The sequence below is a fragment of the Natator depressus genome, chromosome 16 (genome assembly GCF_965152275.1).
Source record: "Natator depressus isolate rNatDep1 chromosome 16, rNatDep2.hap1, whole genome shotgun sequence".
Taxonomy (NCBI): domain Eukaryota; kingdom Metazoa; phylum Chordata; order Testudines; family Cheloniidae; genus Natator; species Natator depressus.
The window spans coordinates 132,257-158,045 of NC_134249.1; the positions used below are offsets into that span (position 1 = coordinate 132,257).

A 25,789-nucleotide genomic window follows, 5' to 3' on the forward strand; every position below is an offset into this window, starting at 1 on the left:
CATCCCTCGCCAGAGCCGCTGCGAGAGCCGAGCCGGAGCCCTCGCTCCCCAGCGCTCGACGGGGGCTGGGAATCTCGCCCTCGGCCCTGCCGCCCTCTTCCCTCCCGCCCACACCGGCCCCACGCGCCGCCCAGAGACCGACTTCACCCCGCCCGTCCCCGCTCCGCTCTCGCACCCGCTGGGGGTCGTCCGAGGGTTGTGATTTCGGTGTCGTGTCGTCTGCCGTTTTGTGTGTCGTATGTCGTGTCGTGGGCGTGTGAGACATCGTGTGTCTCGGTGTGTGTGTGTAGTCTCTGTGTGTGTGAGATGTCGTGTGCCAGCGTGTGTGAGATGTCGTGAGTCGGCGGGTGTGTGTGTCGGTGGGTGTGGGCGGGTGTGTGTGTGGGCGTGTGTGGGCGTGTGTGTGTGTTGTGTGTGGTGTGTAGTGTGTGTCTTTGGACGTGGGTGTGTGTTGTGTTGTGTGTGGTGTGGTTTGTGCGTGTGTGTGTGGGCGTGTCATGTCGTGTGTGGTGTGTGTGTGGGCATGTGTCGTGTGTGTGTGGGCATGTGCTGTGCGTGTGTCGTGTGTGTGGGCCTGTGTTCTGCGTGTGTTGTGTGGGCGTGTGTGGGCATGTGGTGTGTGGGCGTATGTGAGAGAAGTTGTGTGTGTGTGTGTGAGACGTCGTGTGTGTGTGTGTGAGACGTCGTGTGTCTTGTGTGTGTGTGTGTCAGTCATCGTCTGTGGTGTGTGTCAGTGTCGTGTGTGTCAGTGTCGTCTGTGTGTGAGACGTCGTGTGTCATGTGTGTCGGTGTCGTGTGTAAGACATCATGTGTGTGAGTTGGTGTTGTGTGTGTCAGTGTCGTGTGTGTCGTGTGTGTGTCGGTTTCATGCATGTCAGTGTCGTGTGTCGGCATGTGTGTGGTCTGTGTGTGTCGGTGTGTGTGTGAGACGTTGTGTGTCGGCGTGTGTGTTTGTGACGGCGTCTGTGAGAGACGTCGTGTGTCGGCATGTGTGTGTGGTCTGTGTGTGTCAGCGTGTGTGTGTGAGACGTCGTGTGTGAGAGACGTTGTGTGTTGGCGTGTGTGTGTGTGTCGGCATGTGTGAGAGATGTGTTTCTGTGTGTGAGACGTTGTGTGTCATCTGGTGTAGTGTGTGTGTGAGACGTGGTTGTGTGTGTGTTGTCTTGAGTGTTTTGTTCAGTGTGTGATGTGTTGTGTGTCAGTGTTGTGTGTGATTTTTGTGTGTGTGACAGGTTGTGTGTCATGTTGTGTGCACGTGCGACGTGTTGTGCGCGTGCGACGTGCAGTGTACGCGTGATGTGCTGTTTACGTGCAACGCGCGATGAGCAACGTGCCTGCGACGCGCAATGTGTTGTGTGTGCGACATGTGACGTGCTGTCTACAACGTGCGACAGGCTGTGTGCGATGTCTTGTGTGTATAACATGCAACGTACGGTCTACAACCTGCGACGTGCGATGCATGAGCAACGCTCGACGTGCTGTGTGCTACGTGTTGTGCATGTGACCTGTAAAGTGCGATGTGTTGTGCGTGACGTGCGACGTGCTGTGTGGGCGACGTGCTGTGTGTTCCACGTGCAATGTGTCAGTGTCATGTGTGTGACATGTAGTGTGTGCGTGCGCACGACGTGTTGTGCGTATGCATGTCCGCAGTGTGACATGTGCGTGACGTGATACGTGCGACATGCAACAAACTGTGCGATGTGTGTGTGCGACATACGTGCAAAGTGCTGTGTGTCGTTGAGTGTGTGTGAGACGTGTTGTGGGTCGTGTTGTGGGTTATGTTGAGTGTGAGACATGTTGTGTGTCGTGTTGAGTGTGTGAGTGTGATGTGTTGTGGGTCGTGTTGTGTTGAGTGTGACATGTTGTGGGTCGTGTTGTGTTGAGTGGGTGTGTGTGACATGTTGTGGGTCGTGTTGTGTTGAGTGTGTGTGTGTGTGACATGTTGTGGGTCGTGTGTGTGATGTTTTCTGTGTGAAGCTTTCCATGTCGTGTTGTGTGTGTGACCGTGTCGTGTGTTATTTTTGTGTGTCGTGTTGTGTGCCGTTTGTGTCATCGTGTGTGTGTGACGTGTGTGCGTCCGCGCGTTGGGCGTATTGTGCGTGTCCGTGTGGGAAGTGCGAAGTGGGATGGGTCAACTTGCCACCCCCTTCCCCAACACTTTAGCCCCCTGTCGTAAACACGACCCTACCCCCTCCCTAGGGTGCTTCTGACACTAAAACCACCTAAAAGACCCCCGACTTACCACTATTGGCTGGCACCCCATTGCCACCCGCACTTCTATGCTGCTGCTGGCCAAACCCTCCCCCCAAATCGAAACCCCACCCCCTACCCGGAACCCAACTGGAACCCTGACCCCATAACCGGCCCCCCAACTCGAAACCCCTGAACCAAAACTGGAGCCCAACCCCCACCCCAACCCCAACCTCCAGCTCTGAACCCAGCCCCTCGAAGCCCGACACCGCTTTAAGCCAGAGCCCAGTTCCCCATTCCCACCCTGGGCAACAACAGTGCAAACCACACCCTCCTGCCCCCCGCCCAGGAATCCTGCTTCTTACCACCCCTTCTTTGGAAACGAACCTTTTCTTCACTTGCATTCCACACACCTTCATTCTCGTTTGAGGGGTTATTTAGTGACAGGGGTCTACACAAGGCAACTCTTTGCTATTCCAGCGTAACAGGACACAGAGACGTGAAAACAGTGCAAACAACATTCCACGAGTTTTCAGGAGGTTTAAACACCCAATACATTTGAACATTGAACAGTCGCTTTGATCTCTACTAACACACACATCCGTTGGCCTGAACACACGCTGACAGAAGCTGCTCTTTCAGCGTCACACCTTGTACAAACATTACTGCAACAGCGTGTAGGGCAGCGTGACCCCGGGGGTCTGTGAGCTGGTTTCAGGGCGTCCGCAGGACCCCGCAGCTTCGCCTCCCCACCTGTTCCACCCACCGCCTGTGCTTCCCCGGAGGGATCTCCAGACTGTCAGTGCTGCCCGGAGCTTCCCTTCCTGCCAGGCCTGAGCAACCAGCGCTTGTAACCAGGCCACTCACAGCCTCCCCGCGGGGAGCGTATGGACACAAACCGGCTGGAGAGCAGTTAGGGCAGGAATCCCTGGAGACTCGGGGAGCATCTTCAGCGGATGAGGGTGACACACCCCACAGGAGCTGAATTTCCCACTCGGGTCTAAGTCGTGCCGTGCGGATGGGGCAGCACGGTTGGGAGGCTCTGTTTGCTGCGGTGGATCCACTGGGGGTTGATGTCGTGGGGGTCGAGTGAAGACCCACTAAATTGACAGCAGAGCGCTCTCCGGTCGCCGTTGGGACTGCGCCGGGAACGGCAGGAGGAAGGGAAGTCGACTGAAGAGCGTCTCCCGTCGACCCAGCCCAGTGTAGACGCAGCAGTAAGTCGACCGAAGTGACGTCAAATCTAGCTCTGTTATTCACGCAGCGGGAGCAGCGTAACTTAGGACGACTTACTGCGGTAGGATAGAGTCATAAATAGAAAGGGAAGGCTAACCACCTTGAAATCCCTCCTGGCCAGAGGAAAAACCCTCTCACCTGTAAAGGGTTAAGAAGCTAGGATAACCTCGCTGGCACCTGACCAAAATGACCAATGAGGAAACAAGATACTTTCAAAAGCTGGGGGGAGGGAGAAACAAAGGGTCTGGATCTGTCTGTGTGATGCTTTTGCCGGGGACAGAACAGGAATGGCGTCTTAGAACTTAGTAAGTAATCTAGCTAGGTATGTGTTAGATTCTGATTCCTTTAAATGGGTGAGAAAATAAGCTGTGCTGAATGGAATGGATATTCCTGTCTGTGTGTCTTTTTGTAACTTAAGGTTTTGCCTAGAGGGATTCTCTATGTTTTGAATCTAATTAACCTGTAAGGTATTTACCATCCTGAGTTTACAGAAGTGATTCTTTTTACTTTTTCTACTATTGAAATTCTTCTTTTAAGAAACTGAATGCTTTTTTGTTGTTCTTAAGATCCAAGGGTCTGGGTCTGTGGTCACCTATGCAAATTGGTGAGGATTTTTACCAAACCTTCCCCAGGAAGGGGGGTGCAATGTTTTGGTGAGGATTTTTGGGGATTTTTGGGGGTCTAACCCGGTTAGACTTTTGGTGGTAGCAGCGAAAGTCCAAGGGCAAAAGGTAAAATAGTTTGGGAGGTAAAATAGTTAGGGAAGTTTTAACCTAAGCTGGTAAAAGTAAGCTTAGGAGGTTTTCATGCAGCTAGCGTACCCTGTACCCTAGCGTTCAGAGTGGGGAAGGAACCTTGACAGATAGACACAGTGTGAGGCCTGAGTTTCCCCTGCTGTCTGGATGCTCAAACACCGGCTTGGCAACACAAGTCAGCAAGCCCAGGCCACATAGAGACAGGCTTAGTGTGCAGTGTGGACACACCCTCAGACAACCCCAGTATTGTCAAAGGAGGAAATCCTTCCTGTGTTTTGACTTGCTGGTAGAAGAGCCGAGTGACATTGGAGCTCACCGAGCTTCACTGACAAATGCAGCGCACCAGCACCTGAGCTCTCGGGCTCCCTGTTGAAAGAAAAGCTGAATAAGTTTCAAAGGTCAAAGAGACTGCTCGTCTTTGGCCAAGGGCAGGGAGTCCCACCCTCAAAGCAAGAACATTTCTCTCTTTGTCTGTCTGTGTTGGGGCAGGAGCGATAACACATCCTCCTGCATTTGCTATTTCAGAGAGTAGTTTCTGGCTGTCTTCTCAAAGACAGGGTGCGAAACAGGCCTCAAACCTGACTGAGTGGAAACAAGAACAATGTAGCTCGACTGAGCCAGCTGCGAATTGAGATCTGCCCCTTTGCTCAAGTGAGGGAATGACCCGTGAGGGGACTGGAAACCTGACCGTCCAATTCTTAACTTCCACTCTCTCAGCATCTTTCCTCTGAGTGCCGTCACTGTAGCTTCAATACTCCACTACCGGACGCCCTGCCAGCTCTGGGCCCGACAAGCTTTCCTTGGGATTGGATTCTGGAGAGCAGGGGTGCAGGGAAGCAACAGGTGCATGTGACTCCGTGGTGAGGTTTTCCTTGCAAGATGTGTGTGTGAGTCTGTGTGTGTAGGAAGCACTGAGGGTGGCACTCTCCCTGAACCCACAGAGGGCGACGGTGGCCGGAGCGAGACAGTAGAAGTATAAAGGGGCAAGGACGATCATAACGATGATGACTGTGTTGTGTTTCATTCCTTAGATGTGGGGCCACCAGCTTTCTCTTTAGCCTTGTAGTATCCCAGGGGTAAAACTAACCATCTGTCCAGCTACAAGGGCGTGTTTGTGTTCATTCCTGCGAGCCACACAGGGGTTTGATGTTGCTGCTTCCAATCCTCTGGCTCTGCCGGGAGAAGGGGCAATTCAGGCCATCACTGAGCTGAGGGAGGGAGATGAAATAAGATTGGTCCCAAAGATTGATCCCTGAGGAACTCCATTGGTAACCTCCCTCCAGCCTGACAGTTCACCTTTCAGCAGGACCCGCTATAATCTCCCTGTTAACCATTTCCCTATCCATCTTTCAGTTTTCATATTGATCCCCATCTTTTCCAGTTTAACTAATAATTCCCCATGTGGCACCATATCAAACGCCTTCCTGAAATCTTGGTCAATTAGATCCACTGTGTTTCCTTTGTCTAAAAAATCTGTTACTTTCTCAAAGAAGGAGATCAGGTTGGTTTGGCATGATCTACCTTTTGTAAAACCATCTTGTATTTTGTCCCATTTACCATTGACCTCAAAGTCCTTAACTACTTTCTCCTTCAAAATTTTTTCCAAGACCTTGCATACTACAGATGTCGAACTAACAGGCCTGTAGTTACCCGGATCACATGTTTCCCCCCCCTTTCTTAAAAATAGCAACTATGTTCGCAATTCTCCAGTCATACGCTACAACCCCTGAGTTGACAGATTCATTAAAAATTCTTGCTAATGGGCTTGCAATTTCATGTGCCAGTTCCTTTAATATTCTTGGATGAAGATTATCTGGGCCCCCCGATTTAGTCCCATTAAGCTGTTTGAGTTTCGCTTCTACCTCAGATATGGTAATATCTGACTGCATCTCCTCCTTCCCATTTGTCATGCTACCATTATCCCTAAGATCCTCATTAGCCTTATTAAAGACTGAGGCAAAGTATTTGTTTCGATATTGGGCCATGCCTAGATTATCCTTGTCCTCCACTCCATCCTCAGTGCTTAGCGGTCCCACTTCTTCTTTCTTGGTTTTCTTCTTATTGACATGGCGATAGAACCTTTTACGATTGGTTTTAATTCTCTTTGCAAGGTCCTTCTCACTTTATCCCTTCATGTTCTGACCTCAGTAAGGTCGCTTTCCTTGCTGATCCCTCCCATCTTCCACTCCCTGTATGCTTTCTCCTTTTTCTTAATCACCTCTCCGAGATGCTTGCTCATCCAGCTTGGTCTACAACTCCTGCCTATGAATTTTCCCCCCTTTCTTGGGATGCACGCTTCTGATAGCTTCTGCAGCTTTGATTTAAAGTAATCCCAGGCCTCCTCTGCCTTTAGATCCCTAAAGTTCTTCAGTCCAATCCACTTGCCTAACTCATTTCCTTCATTTTTCAAAGTCAGCCCTTTTGAAATCAAAAACCCTAGTTGCAGATTTATTTTTTGTTGATCCTTCCATTCAGTTTGAACTGAATTAGCTCATGATCGCTCGAACCAAGATTGTCCCCTCCAACCATTTCTTCTAGGAGGTCCTCACTTCTCACCAAAACCAAATCTAGAATGGCACCCCTCTTGTTGGTTCAGCAACTACTTGATGAAGGAATCCATCAGCTATCGCATCTAGGAATATCTGAGCCAGATTATTATTACTAGCACTCATCCTCCAGTCTATATCTGGGAAGTTAACATCTCCCATGATCACGCAGTTTCCATGAGTATTTACTTCATTAAAAACATTAAAGAGGGCTTGATCCATATCCACATTAGATCCCGGCGGTCTCTAGCACACTCCAAGCACTATCCCAGGGGAGACTCGAGTAGTTTTCTTCCCCAATGTCATTTTTGCCCAGACGGACTCTGTCTTATCCATTCCATCGCTGATTTCTTTACATTCTACCTCCTCACTGATAGACAATGCTACTCCACCACCTTTACCTTTATTTCAGTCTTTCCTAAACAGCACATACCCTTCAATACCCGTAGTCCAGTCATGACGACTATTCCACCCTGTTTCTGTTATCCCTAGAATATCTGGTTTCACTTCCTGCACCAGTAGCTCTAGTTCCTCCATTTTGTTACCGAGGCTCCTCGCATTAGTGTACAAACATCTTCATTTCTGCTGTTTGGCCTCGCTCACGTTCTTTACCCAATGAGGCACGGTCATTCTACAGCCAGCAGAACCTATTAGACTGGTGTCCACACTGCCCTTCCTCCTTATAGCCATTCTCCTACCCACGGCTGTATCCTTTCTTACTTTGTTTTCTTCCCTCTCAAGGCTAAAGTCCGGCATGGAGATTACCTGGACGTCCCCCAACCATCTCCCCCAGATTCCTAGTTGAAAGCTCTCTTAATCAGTTGTGCCAGCCTCTATCCTAGAAGTCTATTTCCTTCCCTACTCAGATGAAGTCCATCCCGAGAGAATTGTCCTCTGTCCAGGAATGCCTCCCAGTGGCCAGACATCCCAAAGCCCTCCTTCTAGCACCACCGCCTGAGCCATCTGTTGACAGTCATAATCTTGTCACGCCTTTGTTGCCCTTCTCCAGGAACAGGCAAAATCCCACTACAGATCACCTGAGCCTCGATTTCCTTAAGTTTCTTCCCCAGCCTAGCACAGTCTCACTTAATACTTTCCAGCGAGAATCTAGCTGTATCATTTGTTCCCACATGAAGGATAATTAGGGGATTCTTTCCCGCTCCCTTTAGGATCCTTTTCAACCTCAGATCTACATCCCGTATCTTAGCACCTGGAAGACAGCACACCCTTCTATTCTCTGGATCAGCTCTGGTTACAGGCCTGTCTAGTCTTCTCAGTAAAGAGTCCCCGATCACGTAGCCCTGCCTTTCCCTGGTGACGATGCTATTCTCCAGTCTATCCCCTGTTCCCTCTGGCTGCAAGTTCTTTCCATTCCTATTCTCCCTTGTAATCCTCTTCAACCCATCCTGCATCCTCCTGGGGCTCATATTTGGTGTAGCCTCCATTGTCTCTTCCCCTTTTCCTATAGGACTAGCCGCTCTTCTCTTCTTCCTTGCCCCTCCACCTTCAGTGACTACCTGCTGAGCCTCTTCTTCATTTTCCAACTCTCAAAACCTCAGATCTTCTCCTCCATCAGCTCGAGCAGACGGCATTTCTTGCAGACAAAACTCTTACCAGGTCCCCCCTCCAGGATCATGGACATACGGCAGCTTCCACAGCCAGTCATCTCCATTGTGTCTTCCACGACTTGAGTCACTCCCACTGCTGCCTCTGTGTCTGTCATCCCCTTCCCACCTAAATCCTGTTCATCTGGGAAACACCCAAACCCCACCTCCCCAGCAACAACAAACCCCAAACAAGCACCACAAGACAAACTCCCCCTCAGACCCCCCTGTTTACAGTTCTGATTGCTGGCTCCTGTGCCACGGCCTGACGGGCTGGCTCCCTTCATAGGACCCCGAGTCAGAGAAGCCCCGGCCCCGAATCAGGGCTCAGCTTCTCCCCCAGCACAAAGCCCCCACAAGCCTCGACACATACACATAATACCAATACACAACCGAATACCAACACCTTCTCCTCCACACCATTCACAGCTGTTGGTGGGTCTTGGGGAAACCCTGGTGCACCAGTGGGGGCGGGTGTCTGACGGGGTGGGTGGGGTGGCGGGGGGCGGGGAGGGGGCCCAGCTGGGAGGTGGAGGGGTCTGTGTGGTGCGAGCTGTGGGAGGGTAGGGGATGGATTGGTGCTGTGGGAGGAGGAGAGGGGGGTTGTGGACAGGGGGCGATTGGGTTGTAGGGATGGGGACGGGGTCTGGGAGGGATGTGGGGGAGGAAGAGGCTATAGGGGACTTGGATCGGGGACTTGGGTCAATGGCATGGCTGTGGCGGTTGGGTTGGGAGGGGCAGCACCATGGCCGCCTCCAGGGGACACAGCATGGCTGTGGGGGGCTGTAGGGAGGGGAGGGGTCTGTGGGGTGGGGCGGCTGCAGCCTGGCTTGGGGCGAGGAGGACAGTTGGGGGGCGGACTGTGGAGGGGCTCGGCCACACTGGGGCCTGGGGGCTGGTGGAGAGGGGCAGTGGGGTGGCAGCCGGCCATGGCTGTGGGTCGCTCTTGGCGCATCTCAGGTGGGGGGCCCAAGCGGGGGACGGGGGGTCTGGCAGTGCCCCCGGGGAGAGAAGGGGAGACCTGCCCCCCAGGGAGCTGCTCCCAGAGCAGCGTCTGCGGGGCAGGGGGGCCCAGGCTGCTCCCAGCAGGGGGCTGTGAGTCCCTGCCCCGGGCAGAGGGAAGCTGCGGCAGCTCCCCGGGGTTGGGGGGCAGCGACATGTGGGGAGCGGGGGGCAGAAGGGGGACTGGGGGCTCTGAGCTGCTCCGCCCGTCCCCGAGCTCTGGAGAGCCCCCGGCCCTGCCCCTGCTGTCCCCCCCCACAGCCTCCGCTCCCAGCGCCGCCGGCCCATGCTCCGGGCAACGCGGGCAGGGGGCAGGGAGCAGGGGAGGGGTGGGGTAGAGGGCAGGGGAGTTCGGGGGGTGGTCAGGGGCTGGGGGGCGGATGGGGTCAGGGCAGTCAGAGGGCAGGGAACAGGGGGTTGAACGGGGCAGGAGGTCCCGGGGCGGTCAGGGAGAAGGGGTGGTTGGATGGGGCAGGGGTCCTGGGGGGCAGGCAGGAAGGAGCGGGGGGTTGGATGGGGTGGTGTGGGGCTGTTAGGGGCGGGGGGATCTGGGTCCCCTCAGGGAACAGAGGGGTTGGATGGGGCCGGAGGCCCGGGGCAGCTGTCCGGGGGCAAGAAGCGGGGGTCGGATGGGGGCGGGGGCCGGGCCATGCCTTGCTGTTTGAGGAGGCCCAGCCTCCCCTAACTGGCCCTCCATACAATTTCTGAAACCCGATCCGGCATCAGGCCAATAGTTTGCCTGCCCCTGGCTTAGGGCCTGATTCATGCAAAGACCCATTGGAAGTGTGTGAACATTGCCCCATTTCTGAAACTGGAAACAACCCCCTGGACAGGGCTGGGAAAACAGAGCAGAGCACTGGAGCCTGAACCCCCTCGTCAGAGACTGCAATGAAATCATCTCAGGCATTGGCATCCTGATAGCAGGAGTATCTGGCTGTGTCGACTCTCTGCTCAGGCCCTGCGCGACCAGCACCTCTAGCCAATGCCTGAGATGACGGGGCGTCCAGGATTTCCCGGTATATGGATCTTGGGTAGCAGATAGAAGACCCCTGGTCGGGGTGCCAGGGACGGGTCTGTGCAGATTTGTTCTTGTGCTTTTTCAGGGAGTTTCTTGAGCAGATGGTGCAGTTTCTCTTGGTCACCCTGAGTGGGATCAGAGGGGAATGGGCTGGAGGATGTGGAGTTGGAGAGCTGCCGAGCAGCCCCTTGTTCATATTCCAACCTATTCATGATGACGACAGCACCTCCTTTGTCAGCCTTTTTGATTCGGATGTCAGAGTTGTTCCTGAGGCTGTGGACGGTGTTGTGTTCTGCACGGCTGAGGTTATGGGCCAAGTGATGCTGCTTTTCCACCACTTCAGCCCGTGCTCGTCGGCTGAGGCACTCGAGTTGAAGTCCAGTCTGCTGTTTCGACCTTCAGGAGGAGTCCAGGCAGAATCCTTCTTTTTGTCGTGTTGGTAGGAAGGTCTCTGTGGATTAGTGTGTTGTTCAGAGGTGTGTTGGAAATATTCCTTCCGTCGGAGACGTGGAAAGTCGGATTCCAGGTCACCGCAGAACTGTATCATGTTGGTGGGGGTGGAGGGGCAGAAGGAGAGGCCACACAAGAGACCCACTTCCTGGACACTACAGTGCTGATAAGCGATGGTCACATAAACACCACCCAGTCCCGGACCGCTATGCTTACCTACATGCCTCCAGCTTTCATCCAGACCACATCACATGATCCGTTGTCTACAGCCAAGCTCTGAAATACAACCGCATTTGCTCCAATCCCTCAGACAGAGAAAAACACCTACAGGATCTCTATCAAGCATTCTTAAAACTACAATACCCACCTGCTTAAAGGAAGAATACCTAGAAGTCACCTACTCCAGGACAGGCCCAACAAAGAAAGGAACAGAACGCCACCAGCCATCACCTTCAGCCCCCAACTAAAAGATCTCCAGGGCAGGATCAAGGATCTACAATCTATTCTGAAGGATGATCCCTCAATCTCACAGATCTTGGGAGACAGGCCAGTCCTCGCTTACAGACAGCCCCCCAACCTGAAGCAAATACTCACCGGCAAACACACGACAAAAACACTAACCCAGGAACTTATCCTTGCAACAAACCCATTGCCAACTCTGTCCACATATCTAGTCTAGGGACACCATCCTCGGACCTAATCACATCAGCCACACCATCAAATGTGCCCAAATACATTTGTTCGTCTCTAAGGTGCCAAAACTACTCCTCGTTTTGTTTTTGGTTTTGTTTTTTGCTAATACAGACTAACACGGCTCCCACTCTGAACTAAATGATTGCATCTCTCCCCAAAATCGATCTGTAAGCACAAAGAACACCCTGGAGACCAGGCCTTTAAACGTTAGGAAACATCAGAGTTAAGGTGACGTGTACATACTTCGTGCAGTGCTGTTGTGCATGTGTGTTATGATACAGACTCACAAGTGTGGCCTTGGGGTCAATTCCCTGCCCCCCACAGCATCAATTTCCTCCAGACTCCCAAGGGAAGTGGTGCTTCCTCCATCCCTTGATGAGATGCCTTTCTCGAGTCTGCTTTGGTCCAAAACTCGCTACTGCGCCATGCAGGAAGCCTGTGATGTGTAGGGGGGCCAGATGAGATGATCTAACAGTCTCTTCTGGCCTTCAAGTCTCCAAATCTCTGCAAAACCGACAGTGGCACATTGAGCATCCTCTGATGGTTCCACGTGTGGCCTGCTTGAACCCTTGCACGATCACTGAGTGTGTGGGGGTGACCCAGGGGGAGCAGCTCAAACACGCACAGGAGCCGGCTCGGGGCAGGACATGAGCCCTGCAGGGCAGGGGTGGGGGTGGCCGTGACATCACAAGGGCCTTTTGCAGCACTCAGCTGATTGGTCAAAGGAGGTTGGGAGGCGGTGACCTCACAGAGAGTCCACGACAACGGCCAGGGAGGACAGGCTGTAGGGCAGGGGGATCTCAGAGACCCCCGGGGCTTTGCTGCAGGGAGTCTCCTTCTTGAGGTGTCTCCTTGAGGACTGAGAGAGAATTCAGGGTCTCGTATGTGAGCGCGAGGTGGAGCCTCTCTGGAGTTTTCTCCTTTCCCACTGCTCATTGAGCGAGAAGACAGACGTCCCTGTGGAGAAGGTAAGAGCCCCAGAGAGGTTTGGTACCGAGGCAGCCTGGGTTTGTCTTTTTTGGTTTCCCTTTTCCTCCTCCACTGGCGAGGAGGGGGCTGCTCTGTAGCCCTCATGGTGGGAGGCCTCCCAAAGAGATGGGACAGGAAGCGTGCTCTGAGAGTGATCCTCACCGGTGACCTGAGCCATCCCTGGGCCATCCGGGGAACCCTCAGCCCATCGCCAGAGTCTCCACGCTGATTGGCTGAGCAGGGGGTCTCCTGGCAGGGAGGAGACTCAGGACTTTGTTGTTCTCGTTTAAGGCCCAGCAAATAATCCAGAACCAATCATCTGCTTGGTGAATTGTTCTCCTTCTCGCTGCTGATTGTCTCTGAGCCATTCCTGGTTCTCGCTGGTGTTCTCGTGCTTCTAAAACACTTGCTGAAGAATCAGTGTGAATGGTTGTTGGTCTGTAGCTCATTGCAGGTGACTTTATTCTGATCATTCAGTGTGTGAAACTCCAGACTGATGGTTCGTTTGAAAGTCAGGACACCCGGGTCCTGTTCCCAACTCTATCCCGACAGGTTGTGTGATGGAAGACAAGGCCCTTCGCTTCTCTCAGCCTTCGTTTCTCCCTGTGTCAGTTGGGGAGAACAATCCTCTCACACCTGCCTCCCGGTGGGGGGAGGCTGGGGAGCTGTGGGGACCTGTTTGAGAGCGTCACTCGTAGCAGTGTATCGTAGGAGGTGTCCTATCGGGTTGAGTCATTCCAGAGGATGATGTCGTGCAGCAGAACCCCGTTTTCCCAACCTGGCGTGACACAGCTTTGCATGGGAATCGAACCAACCGTGCACACAGGTCCAGAAGCCGGCGATTTCTCCTTTGGCCGCTAGATGGCGCTGCAGGCTCCCACTTCCCCCTTCTCCTGGTCAGCGCAATGGGGGTTAGTCTCCCCAAAAAGAACGCCTGCCTGAACCCTTGCACTACCACTGAATGTGTGGGGGTGTGTGCGGAGGTGACACTCCCCAAAAAGAACGCCTTCCAGCCCCCAAGTCTGATGAACATGAACAGACACACAGGCACACACACATGAACATAGCATGTCCGAGAGGACTGGGTCATCAGCACTCGCAAGCTGACCCCTGATGTGTCCCGGGACTCAGTGGGCTGGGCTGAGCAACACCTTAATCTGCCACCCTTCTCTGCCCCCATGTTCAGCACCTCCCTATCCCCACCTTCACCCCACAACCATTCTGCCAGTAACCCACTTGATGAGCAAACCCCCGAGGATTTTTGGCGCTGCAGGGATCTTTTGCTTGGGTACAAGGAGCATTGCTGCAGAGTGAATGGAGAAGCCAAAAACACCCATGGAGGTGGGGTGGGAGGCTAGCAAACTATAACTGATCACAGGAGGCAGTGTCAGGAGGCCACACCTAGAGAGAGACAGAGGCACAGAAAGAGACAGATGGATCTCAGAACTCCTTGAAGCTGGAATTGATCAGGGTTCCCAGGTGGTCTTGGTAGCTGAGCCCCCAGCACAATCAGTCAGGAAAAGCGAATGAGGAGGACTTGTGGCACCTTAGAGACGAACCAATTTATCTGAGCATAAGCTTTCATGGGCTAAAGCCCACTTCATCAGATGCATGCAGGGGAAAATACAGCAGGAAGATATAGATATAGATACATCGATACAGAGAAGACGAGAAAATGGGGGTTGCCATACCAACTCTTAACGAGACCAATCGATGAAGGTGGGCTGTTAGCAGCAGGAGAAACAAAACTTTTGTTGTGATAATCAGGCTAATCGGGGGGGACTAAAACTGCAGGGCAGAGAGACCAGTAAGTGTTGGGGGGTCCCGATCCAGTCCCCCAGCTTCTAGCCTCCCACCCCCTTGAGGCTGCCATTGCTGGGAGCCCCCTCCAGCTGCAACTTCAACTTGTAAAGATTGTAGATAAAACGTGTACAGCTGTGTGCCTTAGGGCAAAAAGTTACACACAGGTACATGAAATCCATGCAAAAGAAACCCCAGTGGGTAAAACCAGGGAACAAAAGCCTGAGCAGCCAAAACCCCAGCCAGCTGTTGCTCCCACAAAGAGGGAAGAGTTACAATATCTCATCCTTCACATTTCTCATCGGAACTACCAGGGCCTGATAAAATTGGGGCAGATTGAAAAGTGTGAAAATATTTTTGAAAAGAAAAAACATCCACAACTTGATTCCATTTTATTGACAGCATCATTATTGGTACTCGCCTGGCTTGCCTTCTCTGGCAGAAGAGAGGCAGACAGAGGAGGATGAGGACCACCAGCTGTGCCCCCACAAGACTGGGCTCTGGACCAATCCTCCAGATATCTGAGACCCACATCCTTCCCCAGATCAAGCCCCTTCAAAGTGGACCAGACCCACATCCCTCCCCAGAATGACCATCCGTGACCTGGGCAGCGCAGCCAGCTCAGCCAGGAAGGAGAACTCTTGAAACTTTCTTTGGCTTTTCATCTCCCTGTTCTTCCCCTAATTGTTGGGGGCTGAAAATACCTGGCCGTGGGAAGCGAAGAGGCAGGCCCTGGATTCTACCTCTCGGGAGCCCACAGCTCACCCCCAGACGGTCGCTTACGGTCTGGTGACACGCTAGAAGGGCCATTTGCAAGTGGTTCAATTTTCCAGCTCGATTTGGCTGTTGGTTTCTGGCCCAAAATTCAGAGGCCTGACAGCGTCAGCACTGGGCAAATGTGGCTCGTTGCTGGAAGAGTCTGATTCTCACGTCGTCTTCTCCCTTCCGAGGGATCCTCCGCGTCTCTCAGCAGCTCCTGGGGTCCCCAGCCGCCTTCACCCCAGCCAGGTGGCAGACTGACGGCAGGGCAAGAAAGCTGACGCCTAACCCTCTTTGCTGTTGGCCTCCGGGACATCGCAATCAGCTTGTGCAGAAACACACACAGACCCCACCCAGAGCACATCGCACGTCACACACGCAACACATCCTGCGTCGCACATCACACACACAAAACATTGCAAGTCACACACACACAACACGCCTCACGTTGCACGTTGCATGTTGCACGTGGCACACGCAAACAGAAGACATCGCACCTCACACTTCACATGTGCATGTCTTCTTGTTTGCCGTGTTGAGTGTGTGTGATGTTGTGTTTGTGGTGTCATGTGACGTGTGTGTGTGTGATGTGTTTTGTGTAGTGTTGTGTGTGTGTCGTGTGTCATGTTGTGTGTGTTTATGTCTATCTGTGTGTCGTGTTGTGGGTGTGTCGTGTGTCATGTTGTATGTGTTTGTGTCTATCTGTGTGACGTGTTGTGTGTCGTGTTGTCTATTTCTGTGTGTGTGTGATGTGTTGTGTGTGTGCGTGGTGTGTTTGTGGTGTCATGTGACGTGTGGTGGTGTATGTGTGTGACACGTTGTGTGTCGTGTGTGTTTGTGTCTGTCTCTGTGACGTGTTGTGTGTGTGATGTGTTGTGTGTCGTATTCTGTGTTTTGTTGTGTTTGTGTGACATGTTGTGTGTGTCATGTTATGTGTTTGTGTGTGATGGGTTATGTGTTTGTGTGACGGGTTGTGTGTCAATTGTGTATGTTGTGTGTCATCTAGAGTGTTGTACGGATTGTGTTTGGTTGTGTGTTTGTGGTGACGTGGCGTGGTTGTGGTTGTGTGAGACGTGTTTTCTGTAGTGTCGTGTGTGTGTGACGTCCTGTGTGTGTGTGTTTGTGGTGTGGTGTGTGTGTGTGATGTGGTGTGTGTGTTGTGTTGTGGTCCGTTTTGTGTGTCGTGTTCAGTGTATGTATGGTGTTGTGTGTGTGGTGTCATGTTACTTGTTTTGTGTGATGTAGCGTGTGTGTCATGTTGTGTGTCATCTTGTGTGTGTTTGTGTGACGTTTTGTGTGACGTGTTGTGTGTGTGTGACGTGTTCTGTGTCGCATACTCTGTGTGTTGTGTGTCGTCTAGAGTGTTGTGTTGAGTGTGTGTGACGTGTTGTGTGTGTGTGTGGGTGTCTGTGTGGGTGTCTGTGATGTGTTGTGTGTCAGGTTGTGTGCTTGTGTTGTGTTGTGTGCTTTTTGTGTGTTGTGCTGTGTATGTGACATGTGTGTCGTGTTGTGCGTGTTTGTGTATGTGTGACGTGTGTAGTGTTTTCTGTCTGTGTGACATGGTGTGTGTCATGCTGTGCGTGTGTGAGACATGTTTGTGAGTGTGACGTGTGACGTACTGTGCGTGCGTGCGATGCGCAACATTTTGTGTGTGTGAAGTGCGATGTGCTGTGTGTATGACGTTTGACATACGACGTGTTGTGAGTGCGATGTTTGACGTGTTGTATGTGGCCGCGCTATGTGCGATGTGCATCGTGCGACAAGCGACGTGTTGTGTGTGTTCATGCGACGTGCAGTGTTTTGTGTGTGTGCGTGCTACATGCGACATGTTATGCCTGTGATGTGCAACGTGCTGTGTGTGTGCATGCGACATGTGTGTGACGTGCTACACACTACATGTTGTGCATGCGGTGTGCGATGTGTTATGTCTGTGTGTGCGACACACACGACATCACACACAACACGTCTCATGACACCACAACCACACAACACACACTCAACATGACACACAAAATGGCACAAAACTCAACACACACACACAACACACAACACATCACACACAACACACCACTCACACACACAACACAACATACAACACATCACACAACACTCTAGATGACACACAACACGACACACTACACACAACACGAAACACAACACAGCACACACACACTGAACACAAGACTCTGCACGACACACAGCACACACACACAAACGTGTCTCACACACACACGTGGGCAAACGTGGCTGGTTGCTGTCAGGGTCTGCGTCTCCCTGCGGGTCCAGGGGCCTGGCTGCAGCTCCCGCCCCAGCCCTCCCCCCGGGGGCGTTTGCTGCTGCCCCTTCCCGTGTCCCGGCCCCTCTGGCCTGGGTGTGTGGCTGGTGGTTGGTCTGTGGAAACTCCTGTGGGATGCGGCTTCCTTCGAGTTCACAAAGGTTTGTTGGAGTCGTGCACGAATCTCCTTTACCGTGCGAGAGATCCCGGCGTCACCTTTCCACCACGTCCTTGCCAAGGCTCCGTGCGCAGCTGAGCCTGGAGGGTTTTTTCACCTGTGTTTTTCTCCACCATCCTGCCTGCAGAGGGAGAGCTGCATTCGGGTCTGACTGTGGTGTGTTGGTCAAGGTGTCGGATTCTGACTCGGGGCGGGAGAGAGTGCGGAGAAGACCTTGGAAAGGTGAAGTCGGGGGCAGGACTTTTTCAGGTGCCTGTTTTTGTGGGGGTTTGTTGAATGTTGTTTTTTGCTGAAATGGAGAGAAAGGTTGTTGGCTTTTCGGCCTGAAGGCTTGTTCTGTCCAGCAGCCCAAACTGCCAGCCTTGTTTCTCCTGTTTAATGTTGGACAGGGTCACGTTAGCACCTTTGACTCTTTTGGAGCCCCTTGACTCGACTGAAATGACCACAAAAGTTCCCACCCCCTGTGTGAGTAGCATGTGGGACTGAGCCTCTTTTTTCCTTTCTCCCCTCTAGGATGTCAGAAGCACCCTAGACAGGTGCATGGCTCCTTCCCCTTCACATGGCATGATAGTGGCACAGGCTGAGACAAAACAACAATCCCAGGGCCAAGTGCAAAGTGGGGAAGGTGACTGGTGGGATCGGACTCTCCTTTGGGTTATTACAAACCTGGGGTTCCTGCATTTCCTACAAAAAAAAACCTGCTTTCTAAATCGCTTCTCTGCTAAGGCTGCGTCTACACACCCCCTTGTGTCAGTAGAACGTGTGTCGCTCAGGGGTGTGAAGAAGCCACCCCCCAAGTGAGACAAGTTACACCGACCTAAGTGCTGGTGTGGACAGTGCTATGTCGCTGGGAGAGTTTCTCCTGCCAACATGGCTACGGCTGCTGGCTGGGGGTGGAGAGCTCCCTCCCGTAGGCTTCCAGCGGCTACCCTAGAGAGCTTCCAGCGGGGCAGCTGCATGAGTGCTGCGAGGCCTCTGTAAGCTCCCCAGTGCAGCCACAGCCTTAGGGCAGGGACGATGCCCCCCGCGGGACTCTGGGGATACAGTCTGGGCCTGTCACCTCCAGGGCACTGGGGTTCTCTTCTGCCCAAGGCAGGACTGCAGAGAAGTCTGAATGACATGATGACCATTCAGAGACTGGTAAGGAATGAGCTGGTTTGAGGGAAGTTGATCTGAGTCCAGTTGCAAGTGGGCAGATGTCCACAGAACAAAGACCAGCAAGAACCTTGGAATCTAGTGGTCAAAGCATGGAGGCTGAGGAGTGAATTGCCCACAGGGACTGAACTCCCGTTCGGTCCCCAGAGCTGGTCTCAGTCAATCGGGGCTGAAGCACATTGACGGGACACCTCGGGGAAGCTTGCCCAGCCATTGCTGGAGCTGGAGCTATTCTGTGGCTGGATACACAGAAATTCATTCTCCTGGCCCCTCAATTCAGCATTTCTCACTGGGAAGAAATTCAGAGTAAAATACGGCAATCAAAGAAATAATGATGAATGGGGAAAAAAATGGTTTCTTTCTAGATGTGAAGAAGGGAAGTTCTAGCAACTGGAGGACACGTCTGCTGACCTGGAAATCAGACTTGGTTCTTGGTGCCAACAAACCAGTGCTCTAAAGGAGACGCTGAGGAAAATCAAAGATACCTAGAAGGGAGCTAGGTGGGGAAACTGAGACACGCATCTGGGACTTTTGGAAGTGACAGGTTCTGACCAATTAGTTGCAATAGATGCGAACATCAAACTGAAACAAATGAGAGTGAACCAAGAAATCATCATTCCTGACTCAGGGGAAAAGTCTGGGGGGATTTTCCAAGGCCACAACGACAAATGGTTCATAATCTGTAGTCATTTGAATGTGGTTCATTTGACCACTAACAATGACACTTGGCCCTTGCTCGAAATTCTTCCTGTATTTTCTCCATTTCACTCCCTGACTCTGTATCTCTGCCCCTTTCCCTCGTTTGTTCCTCAGAATTAGAATTAGCCCTGGTCTACACTAGGAATTTAGATCATAGAATCATAGAATCATAGAATATCAGGGTTGGAAGGGACCCCAGAAGGTCATCTAGTCCAACCCCCTGCTCGAAGCAGGACCAATTCCCAGTTAAATCATCCCAGCCAGGGCTTTGTCAAGCCTGACCTTAAAAACCTCTAAGGAAGGAGATTCTACCACCTCCCTAGGTAACGCATTCCAGTGTTTCACCACCCTCTTAGTGAAAAAGTTTTTCCTAATATCCAATCTAAACCTCCCCCATTGCAACTTGAGACCATTACTCCTCGTTCTGTCATCTGCTACCATTGAGAACAGTCTAGAGCCATCCTCTTTGGAACCCCCTTTCAGGTAGTTGAAAGCAGCTATCAAATCCCCCCTCATTCTTCTCTTCTGCAGACTAAACAATCCCAGCTCCCTCAGCCTCTCCTCATAAGTCATGTGCTCTAGACCCCTAATCATTTTTGTTGCCCTTCGCTGGACTCTCTCCAATTTATCCACATCCTTCTTGTAGTGTGGGGCCCAAAACTGGACACAGTACTCCAGATGAGGCCTCACCAGTGTCGAATAGAGGGGAACGATCACATCCCTCGATCTGCTGGCTATGCCCCTACTTATACATCCCAAAATGCCATTGGCCTTCTTGCAAGAAGGGCACACTGTTGACTCATATCCAGCTTCTCGTCCACTGTCACCCCTAGGTCCTTTTCCGCAGAACTGCTGCCTAGCCATTCGGTCCCTAGTCTGTAGCGGTGCATTGGATTCTTCCATCCTAAGTGCAGGACCCTGCACTTATCCTTATTGAACCTCATCAGATTTCTTTTGGCCCAATCCTCCAATTTGTCTAGGTCCTTCTGTATCCTATCCCTCCCCTCCAGCGTATCTACCACTCCTCCCAGTTTAGTATCATCTGCAAATTTGCTGAGAGTGCAATCCACACCATCCTCCAGATCATTTATGAAGATATTGAACAAAACCGGCCCCAGGACCGACCCCTGGGGCACTCCACTTGACACCGGCTGCCAACTAGACATGGAGCCATTTATCACTACCCGTTGAGCCCGACAATCTAGCCAGCTTTCTACCCACCTTATAGTGCATTCATCCAGCCCATACTTCTTTAACTTGCTGACAAGAATACTGTGGGAGACCGTGTCAAAAGCTTTGCTAAAGTCAAGAAACAATACATCCACTGCTTTCCCTTCATCCACAGAACCAGTAATCTCATCATAAAAGGCGATTAGATTAGTCAGGCATGACCTTCCCTTGGTGAATCCATGCTGACTGTTCCTGATCACTTTCCTCTCATGTAAGTGCTTCAGGATTGATTCTTTGAGGACCTGCTCCATGATTTTTCCAGGGACTGAGGTGAGGCTGACCGGCCTGTAGTTCCCAGGATCCTCCTTCTTCCCTTTTTTAAAGATTGGCACTACATTAGCCTTTTTCCAGTCATCCGGGACTTCCCCCGTTCGCCACGAGTTTTCAAAGATAATGGCCAAGGGCTCTGCAATCACAGCCGCCAATTCCTTCAGCACTCTCGGATGTAACTCGTCCGGCCCCATGGACTTGTGCACGTCCAGCTTTTCTAAATAGTCCCTAACCACCTCTATCTCCACAGAGGGCTGGCCATCTCTTCCCCATTCTGTGATGCCCAGCGCAGCAGTGTGGGAGCTGACCTTGTTAGTGAAAACAGAGGCAAAAAAAGCATTGAGTACATTAGCTTTTTCCACATCCTCTGTCACTAGGTTGCCTCCCTCATTCAGTAAGGGGCCCACACTTTCCTTGGCTTTCTTCTTGTTGCCAACATACCTGAAGAAACCCTTCTTGTTACTCTTGACATCTCTTGCTAGCTGCAGCTCCAGGTGCGATTTGGCCCTCCTTATATCTTTCCTACATGCCCGAGCAATATTTTTATACTCTTCCCTGGTCATATGTCCAACCTTCCACTTCTTGTAAGCTTCTTTTTTATGTTTAAGATCCGCTAGGATTTCACCATTAAGCCAAGCTGGTCGCTTGCCATGTTTACTATTCTTTCGACTCATCGGGATGGTTTGTCCCTGTAACCTCAACAGGGATTCCTTGAAATACAGCCAGCTCTCCTGGACTCCCTTCCCCTTCATGATAGTCCCCCAGGGGATCCTACCCATCCGTTCCCTGAGGGAGTCGAAGTCTGCTTTCCTGAAGTCCAGGGTCCGTATCCTGCTGCTTACCTTTCTTCCCTGCGTCAGGATCCTGAACTCAACCAACTCATGGTCACTGCCTCCCAGATTCCCATCCACTTTTGCTTCCCCCACTAATTCTACCCGGTTTGTGAGCAGCAGGTCAAGAAAAGCGCCCCCCCTAGTTGGCCCCCTAGCACTTGCGCCAGAAAATTGTCCCCTACGCTTTCCAAAAACTTCCTGGATTGTCTATGCACCGCTGTATTGCTCTCCCAGCAGATATCAGGAAAATTAAAGTCACCCATGAGAATCAGGGCATGCGATCTAGTAGCTTCCGTGAGTTGCCGGAAGAAAGCCTCATCCACCTCATCCCCCTGGTCCGGTGGTCTATAGCAGACTCCCACCACTACATCACTCTTGTTGCTCACACTTCTAAACTTAATCCAGAGACACTCAGGTTTTTCCACAGTTTCGTACCGGAGCTCTGAGCAGTCATACTGCTCCCTTACATACAGTGCTACTCCCCCACCTTTTCTGCCCTGCCTGTCCTTCCTGAACAGTTTATAACCATCCATGACTGTACTCCAGTCATGTGAGTTATCCCACCAAGTCTCTGTTATTCCAATCACGTCATAGTTCCTTGACATCACCAGGACCTCCAGTTCTCCCTGCTTGTTTCCAAGGCTTTGTGCATTTGTATATAAGCACTTGAGATAACCTGTTGATCGCCCCTCATTCCCAGTATGAGGCAGGAGCCCTCCCCTCACAGACATTCCTGCCTGTGCTTCCTCCCGGTATCCCGCTTTCCCACTTACCTCAGGGCTTTGGTCTCCTTCCCCCGGTGAACCTAGTTTAAAGCCCTCCTCACTAGGTTAGCCAGCCTGCTGGCAAAGATGCTCTTCCCTCTCTTCGTAAGATGGAGCCCGTCTCTGCCCAGCACTCCTCCTTCATGGAACACCATCCCATGGTCAAAGAATCCAAAGCCTTCTCTCCGACACCACCTGCGTAGCCATTCGTTGACTTCCACGATTCGACGGTCCCTACCCAGGCCTTTTCCTTCCACGGGGAGGATGGACGAGAAGACCACTTGCGCCTCCAACTCCTTTATCCTTCTTCCCAGAGCCACGTAGTCCGCAGTGATCCGCTCAAGGTCATTCTTGGCAGTATCATTGGTGCCCACGTGGAGAAGCAGGAAGGGGTAGCGATCCGAGGGCTTGATGAGTCTCGGCAGTCTCTCCGTCACATCACGAATCTTAGCCCCTGGCAAGCAGCAGACTTCTCGGTTTTCCCGGTCAGGGCGGCAGATAGATGACTCAGTCCCCCGGAGGAGAGAGTCCCCGACCACCACCACCCGCCTTCTCCTCTTGGGAGTGGTGGTCGTGGAACCCCCAACCTCAGGACATCGCATCTCATGCCTTCCAACCAGCGGAGTCTCCTTCTGCTTTCTCCCCCCAGACATATCATCTGGTCCACTCTCCGCAATGGTACCTGTGGAGAGAACATGAAAGCGGTTGGTTACTTGTGTCTGTGTTACTGGAACCCGGACATTCCGCTTACCTCTTCTGGAGGTCACATGTTGCCAAGCTTCCTCACTGGCCTCTTGGCTCCTCTGTGCCACCTGCTCTATATCTTTAGAGCTTTGTGCCCCTAGAAGCCTATCCTGTGTTTTGTCCAGAAAATCCTCAGTTTCTCGTATGCAACGCAGGGTCGTTATCTGTTGTTCCAGACCTTCAATCTTCTCTTCCAATATGGAGACCAGCTTGCACTTTGTACAATTTGATCGAATTTAGCAGCGTTAAATCGATGTAAACCTGCACCCGTCCACACGATGAAGCCCTTTTTTTCAACTTAAAGAGCTCTTAAAATCGATTTCCTTACTCCACCCCTGACAAGTGGATTAGTGCTTACATCGGCCTTGCCGGGTTGAATTTGGGGTACTGTGGACACAATTCGGCGGTATAGGGCTCCGGGAGCTATCCCAGAGTGCTCCATTATGACCGCTCCGGACAGCACTCTCAACTCAGATGCACTGGCCACGTAGACAGGAAAAGAACCGCGAACTTTTGAATCTCATTTCCTGTTTGGCCAGCATGGCAAACTGCAGGTGACCATGCAGAGCTCATCAGCAGAGGTGACCATGATGGAGTCCCAGAATCGCAAAAGAGCTCCAGCATGGACCGAACGGGAGGTACAGGATCTGATCGCTGTATGGGGAGAGGAATCCGTGCTATCAGAACTCCGTTCCAGTTTTCGAAATGCCAAAACCTTTGTCAAAATCTCCCAGGGCATGAAGGACAGAGGCCATAACAGGGACCCGAAGCAGTGCCGCGTGAAACTTAAGGAGCTGAGGCAAGCCTACCAGAAAACCAGAGAGGTGAACGGCTGCTCCGGGTCAGAGCCCCAAACATGCTGCTTCTATGTGAGCTGCATGCCATTTTAGGGGGTTCAGCCACCACTACCCCAGCCGTGTTGTTTGACTCCTTCAATGGGGATGGAGGCAACACGGAAGCAGGTTTTGGGGACGAAGACGATGAGGCTGTAGATAGCTCACAGCAAGCAAGTGGAGAAACCGCTTTTCCCGACAGCCAGGAACTGTTTCTCACCATGGACCTGAAGCCAGTACCCCCCAAACCCACTCAAGGCTGCCTCCTGGACCCGGCAGGTGGAGAAGGGACCTCCGGTGAGTGTACCTTTTAAAATACTATACATGGTTTAAAAGCAAGCATGTGTAATGATTAATTTGCCCTGGCATTCGCAGCTCTCCTGGATGTACTCCCAAAGCCTCTGCAAAAGGTTTCTGGGGAGGGCAGCCTTATTGCGTCCTCCATGGTAGGACACTTTACCACTCCAGGCCAGTAGCACGTACTCGGGAATCATTGTACAACAAAGCATTGCAGTGTATGTTTGCTGGCGTTCAAACAACATCCGTTCTTTATCTCTCTGTGTTATCCTCAGGAGAGTGATATCATTCATGGTCACCTGGTTGAAATAAGGTGCTTTTCTTCAGGGGACACTCAGAGGTGCTCATTCCTGCTGGGCTGTTTGCTTGTGGCTGAACAGAAATGTTCCCCACTGTTAGCCACGGGGAGGGGGGAGGGAGGAGGGTTGAGGGGGTAGCCACGCGGTGGGGGGAGGCAAAATGCGACCTTGTAACAAAAGCACATGCGCTATGTATGTAAGGTTAACAGCAAGGTTTACCCTGAAAGAGTGTAGCCATTGTTTTATAAAATGTGTCTTTTTAAATACCACTGTCCCTTTTTTTTTCTCCACCAGCTGCATGTGTTTCAAGGATCACAGGATCTTCTGCTTCCCAGAGGCTAGTGAAGATTAGAAGGCGAAAAAAACGCACTCGTGATGAAATGTTCTCTGAGCTCATGCTATCCTCCCACACTGACAGAGCACAGACGAATGCGTGGAGGCAGACAATGTCAGAGTGCAGGAAAGCACAATATGACCGGGAGGAGAGGTGGTGGGCTGAAGAGAGTAAGTGGCGGGCTGGAGAGAGTAAGTGGCGGGCTGAAGAGAGGGCTGAAGCTGAAAGGTGGCGGCAGCATGATGAGAGGAGGCAGGATTCAATGCTGAGGCTGCTGGAGGATCAAACCAATATGCTCCAGCGTATGGTTGAGCTGCAGGAAAGGCAGCAGGAGCACAGACCGCTGCTACAGCCCCTGTGTAACCAACCGCCCTCCTCCCCAAGTTCCATAGCCTCCTCACCCAGACTCCCAAGAACGCAGTGGGGGGCCTCCAGCCAACCAGCCACTCCACCCCAGAGGATTGCCCAAGCAACAGAAGGCTGGCATTCAATAGGTTTTAAAGTTTTAAACTTTTAAAGTGCTCTGTAGCCTTGTCCTTCCTTCCTCCACCACCCCTCCTGGTGCTTCTCTCCTCCACCACCCCTCCTGGGCTACCTTGGTAGTTATCCCCCTATTTGTGCGATGAGTGAATAAAGAATGCATGAATGTGAAGCAACAATGACTTTATTGCCTCTGCAAGTGGTGATCGAAGGGAGGAGGGGAGGGTGGTTAGCTTACAGGGAAGTAGAGTGAACCAAGGGGCAGGGGGTTTCATCAGGGAGAAACAAACAGAACTTTCACGCCGTAGCCTGTCCAGTTATGAAACTGGTTTTCAAAGCTTCTCTGATGCGCACCGCGCCCTTCTGTGCTCTTCTA

General features: G+C 52.1%; 2 long non-coding RNA genes across 2 annotated transcripts in view; one reads left to right on the forward strand and one right to left on the reverse strand.

The window, feature by feature from the left end:
• Positions 1-25,789, reverse strand: part of LOC141999978 (uncharacterized) — a 695,529-nt gene that overhangs the window by 69,137 nt on the left and 600,603 nt on the right. The gene's annotated exons all lie outside the window — the stretch shown is intronic.
• Positions 17,668-25,789, forward strand: part of LOC141999981 (uncharacterized) — a 343,849-nt gene continuing 335,727 nt past the window's right edge. Inside the window, exon 1 of the long non-coding RNA XR_012642144.1 lies at positions 17,668-17,724. This is a non-coding gene — a long non-coding RNA (uncharacterized LOC141999981). The remainder of the gene's footprint in view (positions 17,725-25,789) is intronic.